Here is a 13,389-nt window from a genome sequence, read left to right on the forward strand (position 1 = left end):
ACCTTTCTATATATCGTGCTGGATATAAAATAATCACGAAATAATGCATGCAATTATCTATCGTTTTCAACAACAAGAAAGATACAGTGAAAACTTCCAAGCAGATTCAAAATACTAGCTCATTTTTAAACTATTGTACCATGATGTTTTTCTCTTAAACATCAAAGATGCATATAGACCTACCTCTAATGTCGAAGATTGCTGCTGTGAATGTCACGTCGATTGACCAGCTGCTAACGGTGGTCGTAATTGGAATGATCAAAGTTGCTGTGTAACCGCCAGGCCAACTCTGTACCCGAAGTCAATAAATCTCTTACAAAGTTTTTATGAAAAAAGGCTTCCTTTACCACAAACTTTAATTGCGTTTTGTCGGAAAGTACGTATCGGACAATGCCCTTTGTAATCTAACCCTTGCTCTCGCTCTTGTCTTTAAATCCTCACCTTGCTATGAGCAGTACCTCATCATGACATCGCACTCCGACAATACACGGTACAAGCCTGTAGCTTGAATAGCAGAAATAAATAATTAAAATACCGTGGAAACCGACCGCATTGTCGCAGAGTCCTCCTGCCAATACCAAGCAAAAGAAGAGTTAAGGAAATGAATGAATCGCATAAAAGTATGGTGTGGATAATCGAACTATTTACTTCCTATCTGTTAACATGGTATGGATTTGGCACGTTTACCCGATATTTAGTACTACTAAAATGTATATTTAACTCAAAGAATTTCTGGAATTTACGACTCTTTTCTTGGTCCTTGGTTTAGAGCTTTCAAACGATTGATTTTATTAAATGTTTTGTAGACGCAACAGCATTTTCGGGTATGCTATTAGTAATATGTACACATAGTTACGTACAGTTACGTATTAAGGTCTACACAGACATGGTAAATACAGTTCATGTCACGGGCTATTCCAGTTACTTAATAGTTACTATAGCTTAGCAAAGCATTTCTTTTTGCAAACACCTGATGGGATGACAAGATGGTGATCAAAGCCTAAAATGAATAATTTCATCTCTGAGCGAAATAAACAAACTGTCTTGCTGGTCACGAAATTAACACAGCTAAAGGCTTACCGAGAATCCACTTATATACAGGTAATGCATACAATGTTTCCAACAACATCTGTGATTATGCGATTGAACAATTTCCAACTAAGGCTCTCATTGGTTTACACTGGGGTCATAACTGTCGTTGCACATATGTTTATGAGTCACAGAGAAGTTCCGGTTAGCTTATTTGTCAACGTAAGGCAACCGTATATAACCGGTTGCATATAGATAGTGGCCTGACAAATTCAGTGTTGCGTCAAATGTGAGGTTATTCACTTCACTCGCCCAAAGCTGCGCTTCAGGTGTCCAGCCACTCTATTGCACAGAACTGGTCCTACATGGTCTATTGACCTAATCCAATGACAAGCGCCCAGCTATTTAATCCAACTTGTGGATTGACGCATATATAGTTTCCAAATTTCTATCACCTGTTTTTCACTATATGATATTTTAATGTCAAAATATACGCCCTTCTGATGACCCCTTATGCTATAAATATACACATTAATAAAAAGCCTTTGATATTACTGGAATTAGCAATTGTGCCCAACAATTTCATTTGGATTTTACTCGGACAAATTTCTAGTCTATCGATGATACGCTGTAAAACTCACTGATTTTTAAACCATATCCAGTGGCAAAACATGTCATTCATGTCTCCCTGAAATTAAGTCATACTCTAAACAAAATGGACAAATAAAATGGAAATGCAAGCAATGAAAATAACTAAGCTTTGCAGTGATGTAATTTGGACAGCAGATTCAATACAAGAGCCATTACATGTTTTAATAAGCATCCATCCTATCCGACCAATTTAATGGTTTTAGAAACAGGATTTCATATAAAAGGCTATGCACTTAAAACTTCTTCAATTACAATTCATTGCTGGAATGATCACGATCAAATGCATTTTGAGAAACTCTTCGGCTTAGTCGGTATTCCATTTATCAATTGCTAATTCTTCTTGAACAACACCATCAGCATCTAGTAGTTTGATAATTGGATCAGCTCCACGAACATACTTGATAGTTAAATTAGGGAACCCACGCCTTGTCACCTTTTATGAATGCTACATTGTAAAACACCAAGGTTAGTAGCCTGTTTGGTTTTAAAAAATAATAATAATAATAATAATACCTGGACTTGTGGGTATGAGCCCAATATCACCCACAAACTTCTAAAATAGCTTTTGGATACAGTGTTGAAGAATCATTTCTGCCTTCCAATAAACAACATTCACGGCACTAGCTTCTACAATTTTAAAGTTGTTTAAATGAGGCAAAATCAAATCAATTGTAAGAAAATCATTTGACTTACACTAGGACTTCAAGTCATGTTCAGTAAGACAAAAACATGAAGAACTTACAGCAAATTTGCTTTGTTGAATCCAAGAGATCTACATTCACTGGCTGAATATTCACAGGACACAATAACAATCTACAGAACATAAATAAACATGATACATCAAAGAAATTACGAGTGGCATAAAAAATATGTATATTACCAGAGCCGATGGGACTGTCAACGCAAAACCACAGGTTCCGCCATGATCGGAATCGTGACCACTCGATTGTTTGTTACTAAAGTTTTGTCTGCCACATGGCCCACAAGCTTAATTCCGTCTATGAGGCTCTAGCGCAACGATGGATACTTTCTGGCTAACAGCTAGACGCATCTAGCGGTCATGTTTAAAATTAATTTTCCTAATTCTGGTCACTTTATCGCTAAAGCAATATTCAATATTTAAATATGAAGATTGACTCAGTTTCATAAGTTCTTAATAGTGTTATGGTGAGCATGCAACTACGCTTTAGATTCCAGCCTGGCCGCTTGTAAAGGAAAGTAGAAAAGGTCCATATTCATGCAGTGCGTTAAGCACGAGAGTACTTAAATAAATAAATAAATCTAAATAAAAAAACCTTACCAACACATTATCTTTGGCAACATTTTTACAAATTCCTGAAGCACTACATCCAAATTCAATAAGCGCATGCGCGATTATCCCTTGAACAGATACAACTTTTGCAACCTCTATACTACACGAGCAATGACTCCGACTTAATCGCTTGCCAATTTTCTTGGCATGTTTATCGAATCGAACATTTTCGGAGGAGCTTCATCTTCTTCCTTGAGCTTCGTAATCCCGTCTAGCCATAGGAGTGTTGCGCCACTCTGGATCGTCATCCGAATTGTATTCATCAATTTCCTCAACATCGTCGACATCCACAGGGACGGGACTCGGCTTGCGTTGGGTGGTTTTAGGCTTTTTGGGTTTTGAGGAAAAGTGGGGCCCTGCAGAACGATTTGTTGAATAACGACGAGAACAAATGAAATAGAAGGATCTGTGGCTACCTCATTTCCAGTAATGGAGGTTTTTGCTGCTTTAACGTTTCGATTTCATTCAATGCCGAATGCAGTTACTCTTGCAAAGTACTGCAACGCTCTAATTTCTCTTGCTGAATCCTCAAACGTTTCCATTATATCTTTTCACTTATCTATATTCAAATTGAATAAGATGAACGTTTCGGCTAGCTAAAATGCTATTAGCACCATTTAACCTTATGATCTGCAGATTTCTTCAGTCAACTGGTGGTAGTTGTTTGATGAGAGCCAACATCCTCTCCTCGTAGTCGCGGATTATTTTACTTATTTCGGATTGATGTTTTTGTTTCATTTGCATTCATTCTATAATAAAATATTAAAAAATTTACCAGATTTTATCGAATACGCGAAAAAAGTTTACCTCCAGATTAAAGTTAGAAATTTCATGCAATGCTTCGTCTTGTTGTCGTTGAAGATCATCAAGTTCGCTCCTTAAGTCTTCTACCTCTGAACTCAGCGTGAAGTTTTCCACGCGTGCAGCCACGGATTCTTCAGGCAAAATTTTCAAGGCAACCTTCAAAATTTATTTTTAAAATAGATCAAAGATTTTCTTTAAATTTGGAAAAAAGATTATACTTTAGCTTCAATCATAGTCTGCAAATAATCCAGCCGAGTTTTCGCCTTGTTTTCCAAATCCGCTGCTGCAATTTTCTGGTTTAGTTCGTTAATTTGTTGACTAAACGTAATTCTATATCTGCTGCAACATTCGTGATTTCACTCTTCAGAGCGTGGAGGAAAGCGTCATTCTGGTCAAAGCTGGCGAGTTTAGCTTCCTAGACGTGTAGCTAAAGTTCGCCTCGACTCCTTCAAGGAATCGAGTGCCAATTCAGCTTCTTTGGTTTTGATAAGCAAATTGAGTTCGCCCAGCAACCAAGCTAAAATGGAACAAATGATTAATAATTTGAAGGAAAAAGCTGTTGAATGACCAATACTTTTGATTTGCTGGTCGTTTTCAGATGTAGTCGATGCGCCCGAAGATTTAAAGATTTGTTTGGTTTTGTTGAATGCAAACTAAGGGCTTCTTTAGCCGCTTGGTGACAGCCATGGCATCTTCCCTTTTACGCCAAAGAACATTCTGTTGTTTGGCATGCCTTCCATTTTTGGAGTTGGCCTTGGCGTTTACGGTCCTGATCCTTTAGACGAGCCACCTCACGGTTCTTTTGCTGGCGCCACGTCCGGAATTTCTCATTCTCTTCACGCATTTGCCGTACAAGCTTTACTTTTGTACCCGCATCGCTTGAATATCGTTGTTGAATTTTTCAACTGCTCTTCAGTTCTCTCTGCGGTTACGAATCAATGGATTATAACGAAGGTGGTTTAAAGAAAGTTTTATTTTACGTTTAAGTTTGATGATGTTAGCTTGTTCCTAGATCTTCTTTTTCAACTAGGTGATTTGCGGTTCGAGTTCCTGGAGCCGCTTCCTTCGCTGTTCGGATATTTTACACGTGTTAACATTTCCACTAACTTGTGCTAAGAGGCTAGCTAGTTCTTCCTTTTCTTGCTGCAAAGCAGCGATTTGATTTTCAGTTCACTCACTGTTGCATCATAATGAGCTTTAACTGTACTGTACGGCCCCTCTTGATCTTGGAGTCATTTTATTGACCATATGAACTTTTAGAGCCAATTGAGCATTAAGTTCCTTCAAATCGTTACTCAAAGCAGCTTGCCTGAGTGCCATGTCAGCTCCCAACTTTGACAGACGCCTGTAATGTGCAGTAAGGAAATGATCATTCAGCAATCATGTGTTCAGTTCAGAAAATCATACTTGGGAGATCCTGTCAATTCGGAATCACTGTCTTTGTTTTCTTTGTCGGATGCGATACAACTCTGCATGTCGTGGTTGACTTGTTCAATTTCACCCTTCCTTTGGACATCTTGGATTTCATCAATCTTAGACTTCAAATTCAACATTTGCTCTATTGCTTTCGGAACACTAGAATCGCCATTATCATTAAAAGTTTGGTTCATGGCTCCGAGCGTTCGGTCCAAGTTTACAGCTTGTATCTAGAAATAAAAAACCTATTATCTAACCTTAGGACAGCTGGCAGATTTGTTAGCGAAATACCTGTAACTCTTCCAGCCTCTGTTTCATTTGCATGTTGGCAGCGTCTGCCAGAAGTGCTTTCTCGCACATGTTTGTGTTTTTCTCCAACGCTAACTGAAAGAGCACGGGTGAGATGTATCTTCTCTTCTTCTGCAAATTTAAGTTGCTGACAAGTTGTTCAACTTCAGCAAAGCTTGTACTTCCATTACTATTTGCTGCCAAAAGCTGCTGGACTTGAGCCCGTAGTGCCATAGCTTCTACAATTGTCGGGTCTTGATTAACAATTGGTTTGTGTTTAATTTTTCTGGTGCGGTCGGCCTATCGCAGCGTGCTCAGTGTTTCCTCGTAGTTCGAGTCGGCTGGACTCACGCAGGCAATCATCAAAGTATGAGAATTACCGCCTAGGACAATGGGAGTATCGTTAAATTATCGTCATATTACTATTACTTTCTGAAATTGCCATATATCAGCTTTAAAAAAATTATAAATAAATAAAAATTAAGAGGGTGGAAATACCAAGAGAATCTTGAAGAAGCCGCGTATGTTTAGAATCTCTGTAAGGAATATGCCTAGGATTGCTTTCACATAGCGCACTAATGACATTTCCTAAAGATAGCAGTCCTTTATTAATGTTGACTCCTTCTGCGAATCTCTCCCCCAACTGCATGCGTTTTACTGGCTCTCTCAGATCCCGCGAGATCAACCAATGAAATTTTGAGGTTTTAACGATTGACGAACTGTCCTTGTTGATCTAGAAAAGTAAAGGAAATTCTTTTTATGTACTGTCATTTCTTGAAAGAGCATATGAAACAGACTTGATTTATGGTAAGAGTAAAAATAGCGTGCGATCTGACTGCTCTGGTGATTCATAGCAGTTGCTCCAGTGCGCCTGTTCAACGAACCATTTTCTGGGCACTTTAATGTTTCTTCCCATGTGGAAACTGGGGTTTCAGTTAGACCATTGATTTTGATTCCATTTTTGGGATCTTCTCTGATATCTACTTCTTCATTCCTAGACTTAGACAAAGGTCACATACTTTTACCATCTATAGAGCTAGGGAAAAGTAAAGGTTAGTTCTAAGAGAATCATATCCTAAGAAGATATGTAGAGTGTTTCTTAAGGTTTATTTTATGCCAATTCAAGTATTGATAGTTTTACGCAATCAATGATGAAATGAAAAAAATACAGAATTATAAACTGAGCGACAGCAGAAGGGATTCAATTACGATTTGCAGTAGAAATAGAATGTTGTTCCTTACCAAGTAGTAGAGAAAAATGTGTTAGCAAATTAAGAGACAATTATTCGTTAAGAGAGATTTCAAGTTCTTCTTTTAAAAGGTTTTTAGCCACTCGTCACCAAGCAAAGAAATCAGACTTTCAGCGCTCATAGGCATTTCATCTCTGTGTTGAGTTGAGGATGTTTCTGTACGATCGTGTTTGACAGAAACTTTGGTAAGTGTATTTAGTTCTTTCGGGAAATTTGATAATAGTATCGGCTCGTAGTTTTCTTCTGCTAAACTACTCCTAGTACTAGAAACCGACGGCGCTGGAGTTAAAGACATTTCGGCCAACTGTTTCCATAACTGCTGTTCACGCACTTGAACTCGATTGACCAAGTCAATGACTGTTTCATGAATTTGTATTTGATTTCGATTTTTGACGGTGGCTGTGGATGTCGGTGGACGTAAGCTGCATTCGTTTAAAATATGTGACTTTAAATCGGTGTTGTTGATGGTAACTTTTCTACTCAGCTGAGTCCTGTAATTCTTTCCAAGCCATTTGAGATCCTCTTCACTCAATCCTTTGTTATTTTGCAATTCTTGACTTTGAAGGTCAGAAGTTGTGATACAAAATTGCTATTTTCAGAAACATAGGGGTCAAGTTCGATATACTTTTCTTTTCCCGAAAATGAGAGGTCTTTGTGGCAAGATGAGTGACTTTTGGTTTAAGTATGGTTGATTTGGCTTTCACTTTGTTTTCTTCTTGATCTTGAGAGAGATTTGGCAGGACAGATATCACATCTTTTACATAATTTTTTTGAACATATTGTGGTTCCTAAATGATCATTCGCATGTACTGATTTTCCAACATATGATGGAGATCATATTTAGCTTCATTTATTGCTTTCTGGAGCCTGCTTGGAGTAATAAACTGTCAAACAAGTAGATGTAAAATATATTGCAAATTAAATAGATATAAATAATAAAATTTTTTTAAATACCTTCCATGAGTTTGAATTGCTTACAGGAAAATTGGACAACACTTCACACTGTATTGCTTTTGTTCTGGTTGTAGATAATGACATCTTGTTAGAATTCTGCATTTCTAGTCCAAGAAGAGACTCTCAGGGCCTCAGGTCAGCAGGGGAAGTTGATTGAAGATGTGTTCTATAAATATTCATCTAGTCAGATGAGTTCAGCAAACAAAACTGGCAGAACATGTTTCTTAAACATCACAATTCACAAAATATATTTTTACTTGTCCATCTATGATTTTTGGTCTTTCTCGTTTTTTTTTTTTTAGTTTTAAATTTTTAAATGTGCCTCCGAAGCAGGTTCTATGATTAATTGACAAACGTTTAATGATTGCAAGAAAAATTCGAGAAGAAACTGTTTTGTCATAACAAGGGTTCTATGACTCTGGTCATAATAACAACCTTTAAACAAGCCATAGCCCACTCAACACAGTCTTCATCTGTCACGAAACAGATCCGTTTAGATTGTCGGTCAAAAACGGATCCTCCAAGTGGTGGGGAACGGAATTGTTTCCGATCACTATGCGTACAGCTTATTCGATTTGTTTCCGTTCAACATAGTCTCCGTGGCGGGCGTTCCAATTTTGTTTGATTGTTTAGCTATGTTGTCATTATTTACGTTTATTGTTTTGTTTTTCTTTTGATTTGGTTTTAAAGTTAGTTGTATTTGTGTTTGTATTTTTAAAATCTATATATATGTTTAAAAAGAATAAACTTTTTTAATGAAAAAAATTGCTGTATTTCATTTTTTGAACCACGAAACAAATTTTACATTAGAACAGAAGTAAGAATATATTATTATTTGATAGGTAATATTAATGAATTTCTTACCATTTAACAATTTTATTTAGGATTAGTGAAATGCATAAAATTTTTACAGTGTTACTCAGTAAAAGCTTTAAATTTGCATTCAGTGTGTTGGCTGCGTTTTCCATCCACGTTGGGAAGTACACTTTTTTATGAAGAAGGTAATCTATTGTGGCATTGTAAAAAAAAACACAATTATCAAACAGGTAACTTATCTCACACAATTTTAATGTTATAGCCCTGACATCACTCTTTTATTTTCCCTTTTCCAGGTATCGGAATCCCACTAGGTTGACCAGGGCAACAACCAACAATTGAATAGTCAATTAAAAAGCAACCTTCTAAGCCTAGAATCAATAACTAAGAATAAACCATTAAAGCTAATTAGGTATTTTTCAATGTAAAAATGTAATTAAATAATCAAATAATCAAACAATTTGTTCGTGTCACTCTTCACTCATTGAATGCTTTATATGTTGTTTATGAATAAAACACTGCTGCTTACTATTTAAAACACATTGAGTTTTTATTTAAAATGTACTTGTGTTTACATGCTCTTGGTAATTTAAAACATTGGAATAATAATAATGAGAAGTTAGAATTCAAATTTGAATTACGCGTCATCAAAATGGCCGCCGCAATGGATGCCGGGAAGGGGCCAAGGGGTACATTTATTGGAATTTGTGGTTCTTAAACTATAAAAATCGAAGTAAAATATAACATCAAAACATGCTAGAGATAATAAAGAATCTTAATAATATATTTTCTGTTTATTTTGGTGTATATTAATAACCAAACAACGTACCCAAAAATGTCTGTTTGGCCCTCCCCCCCCCCTAAAATGTCATAAAATAAAATAATTAATTACGTTCTAAGTTTTCAGCGAATTTTCGTAAATTTTACGGCAATCGATAGGTATTTAAAAGCGCTATCTACTTGGTGAATTTCATCAAAAAATATAGAAAAGGAAAAAAATTCTAAATGAATCAATTTTTTTTGCGTTTTGTCGCTTGGGTCCAATACTGCGCTTGATCGATTAAATGAAAAAATTTGATTCATTTAGAATTTTTTTCCTTTTCGATATTTTTTGATGAAATTTACCAAGTAGATAGCGCTTTTAAATACATATCGATTGCCGTAAAACTTACGAAAATTCGCTGAAAACTTAGAACGTAATTAATTATTTTATTTTTGACATTTTAGGGAGGGAGGCCAAAACGAACATTTTTGGGTACGTTGTTTGATTACTAATATACACCAAAAATGAAACAGAAAATATATTATTAAGATTCTTTATTATCTCTAGCATGTTTTGATGTTATATTTTACTTCGATTTTTAGTTTAAGAACCACAAATTCCAATAAAATGTACTTTGGCCTTCCCGGCATCCATTGCGGCGGCCATTTTGATGACGCGCGTAATTCAAATTTGAATTCTAACTTCTCATTATTATTCCAATGTTTTAAATTACCAAGAATGCATGTAAACACAAGTACATTTTAAATAAAAACTCAATGTGTTTTAAATAGTAAGCAGCAAGTGTTTTATTCATGAACAACATAAAGCAAATTCAATGTGAAGAGTGACACGAAACAAGTGTTTGATTATTTGATGATTTAATTACATTTTTACATTGAAAAATACCTAATTGCTTTAATGGTTTATTCTTAGTTATTGATTCTAGGCTTAGAAGGAGCTTTTTAATTGACTATTCAATTGTTGTGTGCCCCGGCAACCTAGTGGATTCCGATACCTGAAAAGGAAAATAAAAGAGTGATGTCGAGGCTATAACAATAAAATTGTGTGAGATAAGTTACCTGTTTGATAATTGTGTTAATTGTTACAATGCCAATAGAATACCTTCTTAATAAAAAGTGTACTTCCCAACGTGGATGGAAAACGCAGCCAACACACTGAATGCAAATTTAAAGCTTTGGCTGAGTAACACTGTAAAAATTTATGCATTTCACTAATCCTAAATAAAATTCGTTAAATGGTAAGAAATTCATTAATATTACCTATCAAATAATAATATATTCTTACTTCTATTCTAATGTAAAATTTGTTTCGTGGTTCAAAAAATGAAATACAGCAATTTTTTCATTAAAAGTTTATTCTTTTAAACATATATATAGATTTTAAAAATACAAACACAAATACAACTAACTTTAAAACCAAATCAAAAAAAAAAACAAAACAATAAACGATAATGACAACATAGCTAAACAATCAAACAAAATGAACGCCGCCACGGAGACTATGTTGACCGGAAACAAATCGGAATAAGCATAGTGATCGAAACAATTCCGTTCCCCCACCACTTGGAGGATCCGTTTTTGACCGACAAGATTTTCCGTGGACAGATGAAGATTGTGTTGGCCCACTGGATGTAATAGTTAAAGCCTGGAGCTTCCCTATCTTGCCCGTTCAATCGTTTTGACGCACTCCCTACCTCCTTTTTCCAACTTGGAATGGACTTTAGCGCGTTCTACTGGTGACGAAGAACAACATTTTTTCAAAATATAAACATGCCGTTTTTACAAATACTTCGCTAAATATATAACAATTGTGTTTTACGTTTATTTTCAAATTTTTTCTTTGTTGTATGAATACAAATGCAATGTAATTATTTTTGAAATTTTCGTTTATTTAATGTAAATATTGTATAAAATGGTGCTAACACTGAAAAAAAGGCAATAATCAGATAGGGTCTGAACCTAATACCAATTCTCATTTAATGCACTTGTTAGACGCGTTAACCACTCAGCTATGCTATACCTGAAATATATGATATAACTAATAAGATAACTCTACTACTAATAAGAATCATAATTAGTCTTTTGGATTGAAAATTTTTTTATTCTTGATAATACAGGGCCTTTTCGTAATTTGACGTTTAGCAATTAATACAAATAATAATAATAAATAATTAACACAAGATAAAATTGATGCTTAATAATTTTTGTTTACTTATATCCTTGTTATTCAATTAAACAGGAGAAGACTTGCAATGAAAAAATATTCCAAACCCGTAACTTTTGTCTTCAATTTCAACACTTTCAAAAACAAAAAAAAGAACTCTAACATCAAAACGCTAAAACGACAACTAACTGTTTTGTTTGTTTTTGTTTTGTTAACGATTGTTCAATGAAGTTCCAAGAATCTTTGGTGGTGGTGCTAGTGTCCATTCGAGAATAAGCTCCTCCCATCGCCGGAGGGTGAGTCACTTTTACAGTTCTAGACTTCCAGGCTTGAACTATTACATCCAGTGGGCTATGGTATTACATATGTAACAGAGAGTTAAGCTGAGGAATTGAGCAAGGGTAAATGTGAATTGCCTCTCAGTCTGGCATTGCTTCATTATGTTATAATATGTCATTTATAAACTGTATGTAATTGTTATTTCGACCGCTAGAATGCGCGGGCATGCACTCAGCGCCGACATTATTCCGATTAAGCCACGCCCCCATTGTATCCCTATAAATTGCGCCCTCACTCATTTTCGCGCCAGTTGCCGCTGAAGAGTCGTAAGAGTAAGAGCTACGGTCGGTAGGCTCTCGGGTTTTTGCGACCAAGTGTCAAATAAACGAATTTGTATTGCCGCACACAAATACAAACTATTTGTGTGCGGCAATACAAATTCGTTAATTTATCGAGTATTTTGTGTCGTGCTTCACATCAATTATATTAAATGAGTTTTTAATAACGATCTGGGATAACCAGATAAGCTTGTTGGCATCTTTCTCTTTATCAAAGAAGAACTCAAAGTGTTAGGCGAATATACTAGAATTTTGTTTATATCTTTCCTTTTTGTTACGGCAGAATTAAGTCGGAGACAACCACAATTGTCTTGTGGGCGTTGTCGGGCGTCATGAATAACTCTAAATAAGTTTATAAACATAATTGTTAAAATTAACTATAAATATAACGAAATATATGCGAAAAATAGTTTTAAATCTAATGGCGCATGGAGAATGTCTGAAATAATGATACTTTTCCAAATAGCTGGAATTATTGGTCCAAATTTAGTTCTATCAGTGGTCTTGTGTCTACAGGAATACTGAAGTAGAGCCGAATGCATTTGAATCAAATCATTCGGCATTTCAAAAAAAGAAATGTTTACTAAAATCTTCGATTACTTGACTTCTCTTTTTCGCGGCAACGGTGCAGAAAGTGTCCCGAACGTTACTGAAAAATCATTCCCCGTCGCTCGAAAACCAACCGAGTCGAACCAGAAAGGCGCATTAACCATAGATAAAAGGGGCCTTAAATGTAGTGGCTTTGACTGGGATTATCCAAAGACTGTCTGGCAAACAGTTCTATCAATCCCCATGACTGAGGAAACTAACATTCCCATGACTGAGATGGGCAGTGACGAACCAAAAATTCACAGCTTGTCCCAGATCCGGAAGAAGTCTTAGACGACTGTGGTTCGGGAATAGAAAGATTCACTAGGATGATCAATTTTACATTGGGCGTGCTTGTCTTCTTTCTCCAGGTAAAAATTTAAACACATAAAATGTTTTTACTGTTTGTGGTTTCTAATTTCTTGCATTACTTTTAATACTATAGTTGTGGGCCTTACTTATTTCAACAATGAATGTGGATATAGACCCTACTGGCTTCTTAGTTGGCATCTACCTCGTTATGCTCGCAGCACTGGCGATATTCGAAAAGTAATTTTCGTATTTATTTTCGATTGCGTCTTCTTAATAAAATGAGTTTTTCCCCCTTGATTTTTTAGGGTCAGGAGTATTGATATTGCTCGCTGTTTGACTTTATTCGCGATCTTGGGGTGGCTTTGATTATTTTAAATTCTTGGAGTATCTACCGTTGCCGGTATG

General features: G+C 35.8%; 2 long non-coding RNA genes and 1 pseudogene across 2 annotated transcripts; 1 reads left to right on the forward strand and 2 right to left on the reverse strand.

Moving 5' to 3' along the window:
- Positions 1-3,114: 3,114 nt before the first annotated feature.
- On the reverse strand, positions 3,115-7,262 carry LOC123470426 (annotated as a pseudogene).
- Positions 7,263-7,584: 322 nt separating this feature from the next.
- LOC123470396 lies at positions 7,585-7,843 on the reverse strand. Its single transcript, XR_006644055.1, has 2 exons — positions 7,705-7,843; positions 7,585-7,634 (listed from the first exon to the last, which is right to left on the reverse strand). It is a non-coding gene; the product is annotated as an uncharacterized LOC123470396 (long non-coding RNA).
- Positions 7,844-12,926: 5,083 nt separating this feature from the next.
- LOC123470397 lies at positions 12,927-13,341 on the forward strand. Its single transcript, XR_006644056.1, has 3 exons — positions 12,927-13,043; positions 13,118-13,221; positions 13,290-13,341. It is a non-coding gene; the product is annotated as an uncharacterized LOC123470397 (long non-coding RNA).
- Positions 13,342-13,389: the final 48 nt, after the last annotated feature.

Source organism: Daphnia magna, linkage group LG3, assembly GCF_020631705.1.
Source record: "Daphnia magna isolate NIES linkage group LG3, ASM2063170v1.1, whole genome shotgun sequence".
Taxonomy (NCBI): Eukaryota; Metazoa; Arthropoda; class Branchiopoda; order Diplostraca; family Daphniidae; genus Daphnia; species Daphnia magna.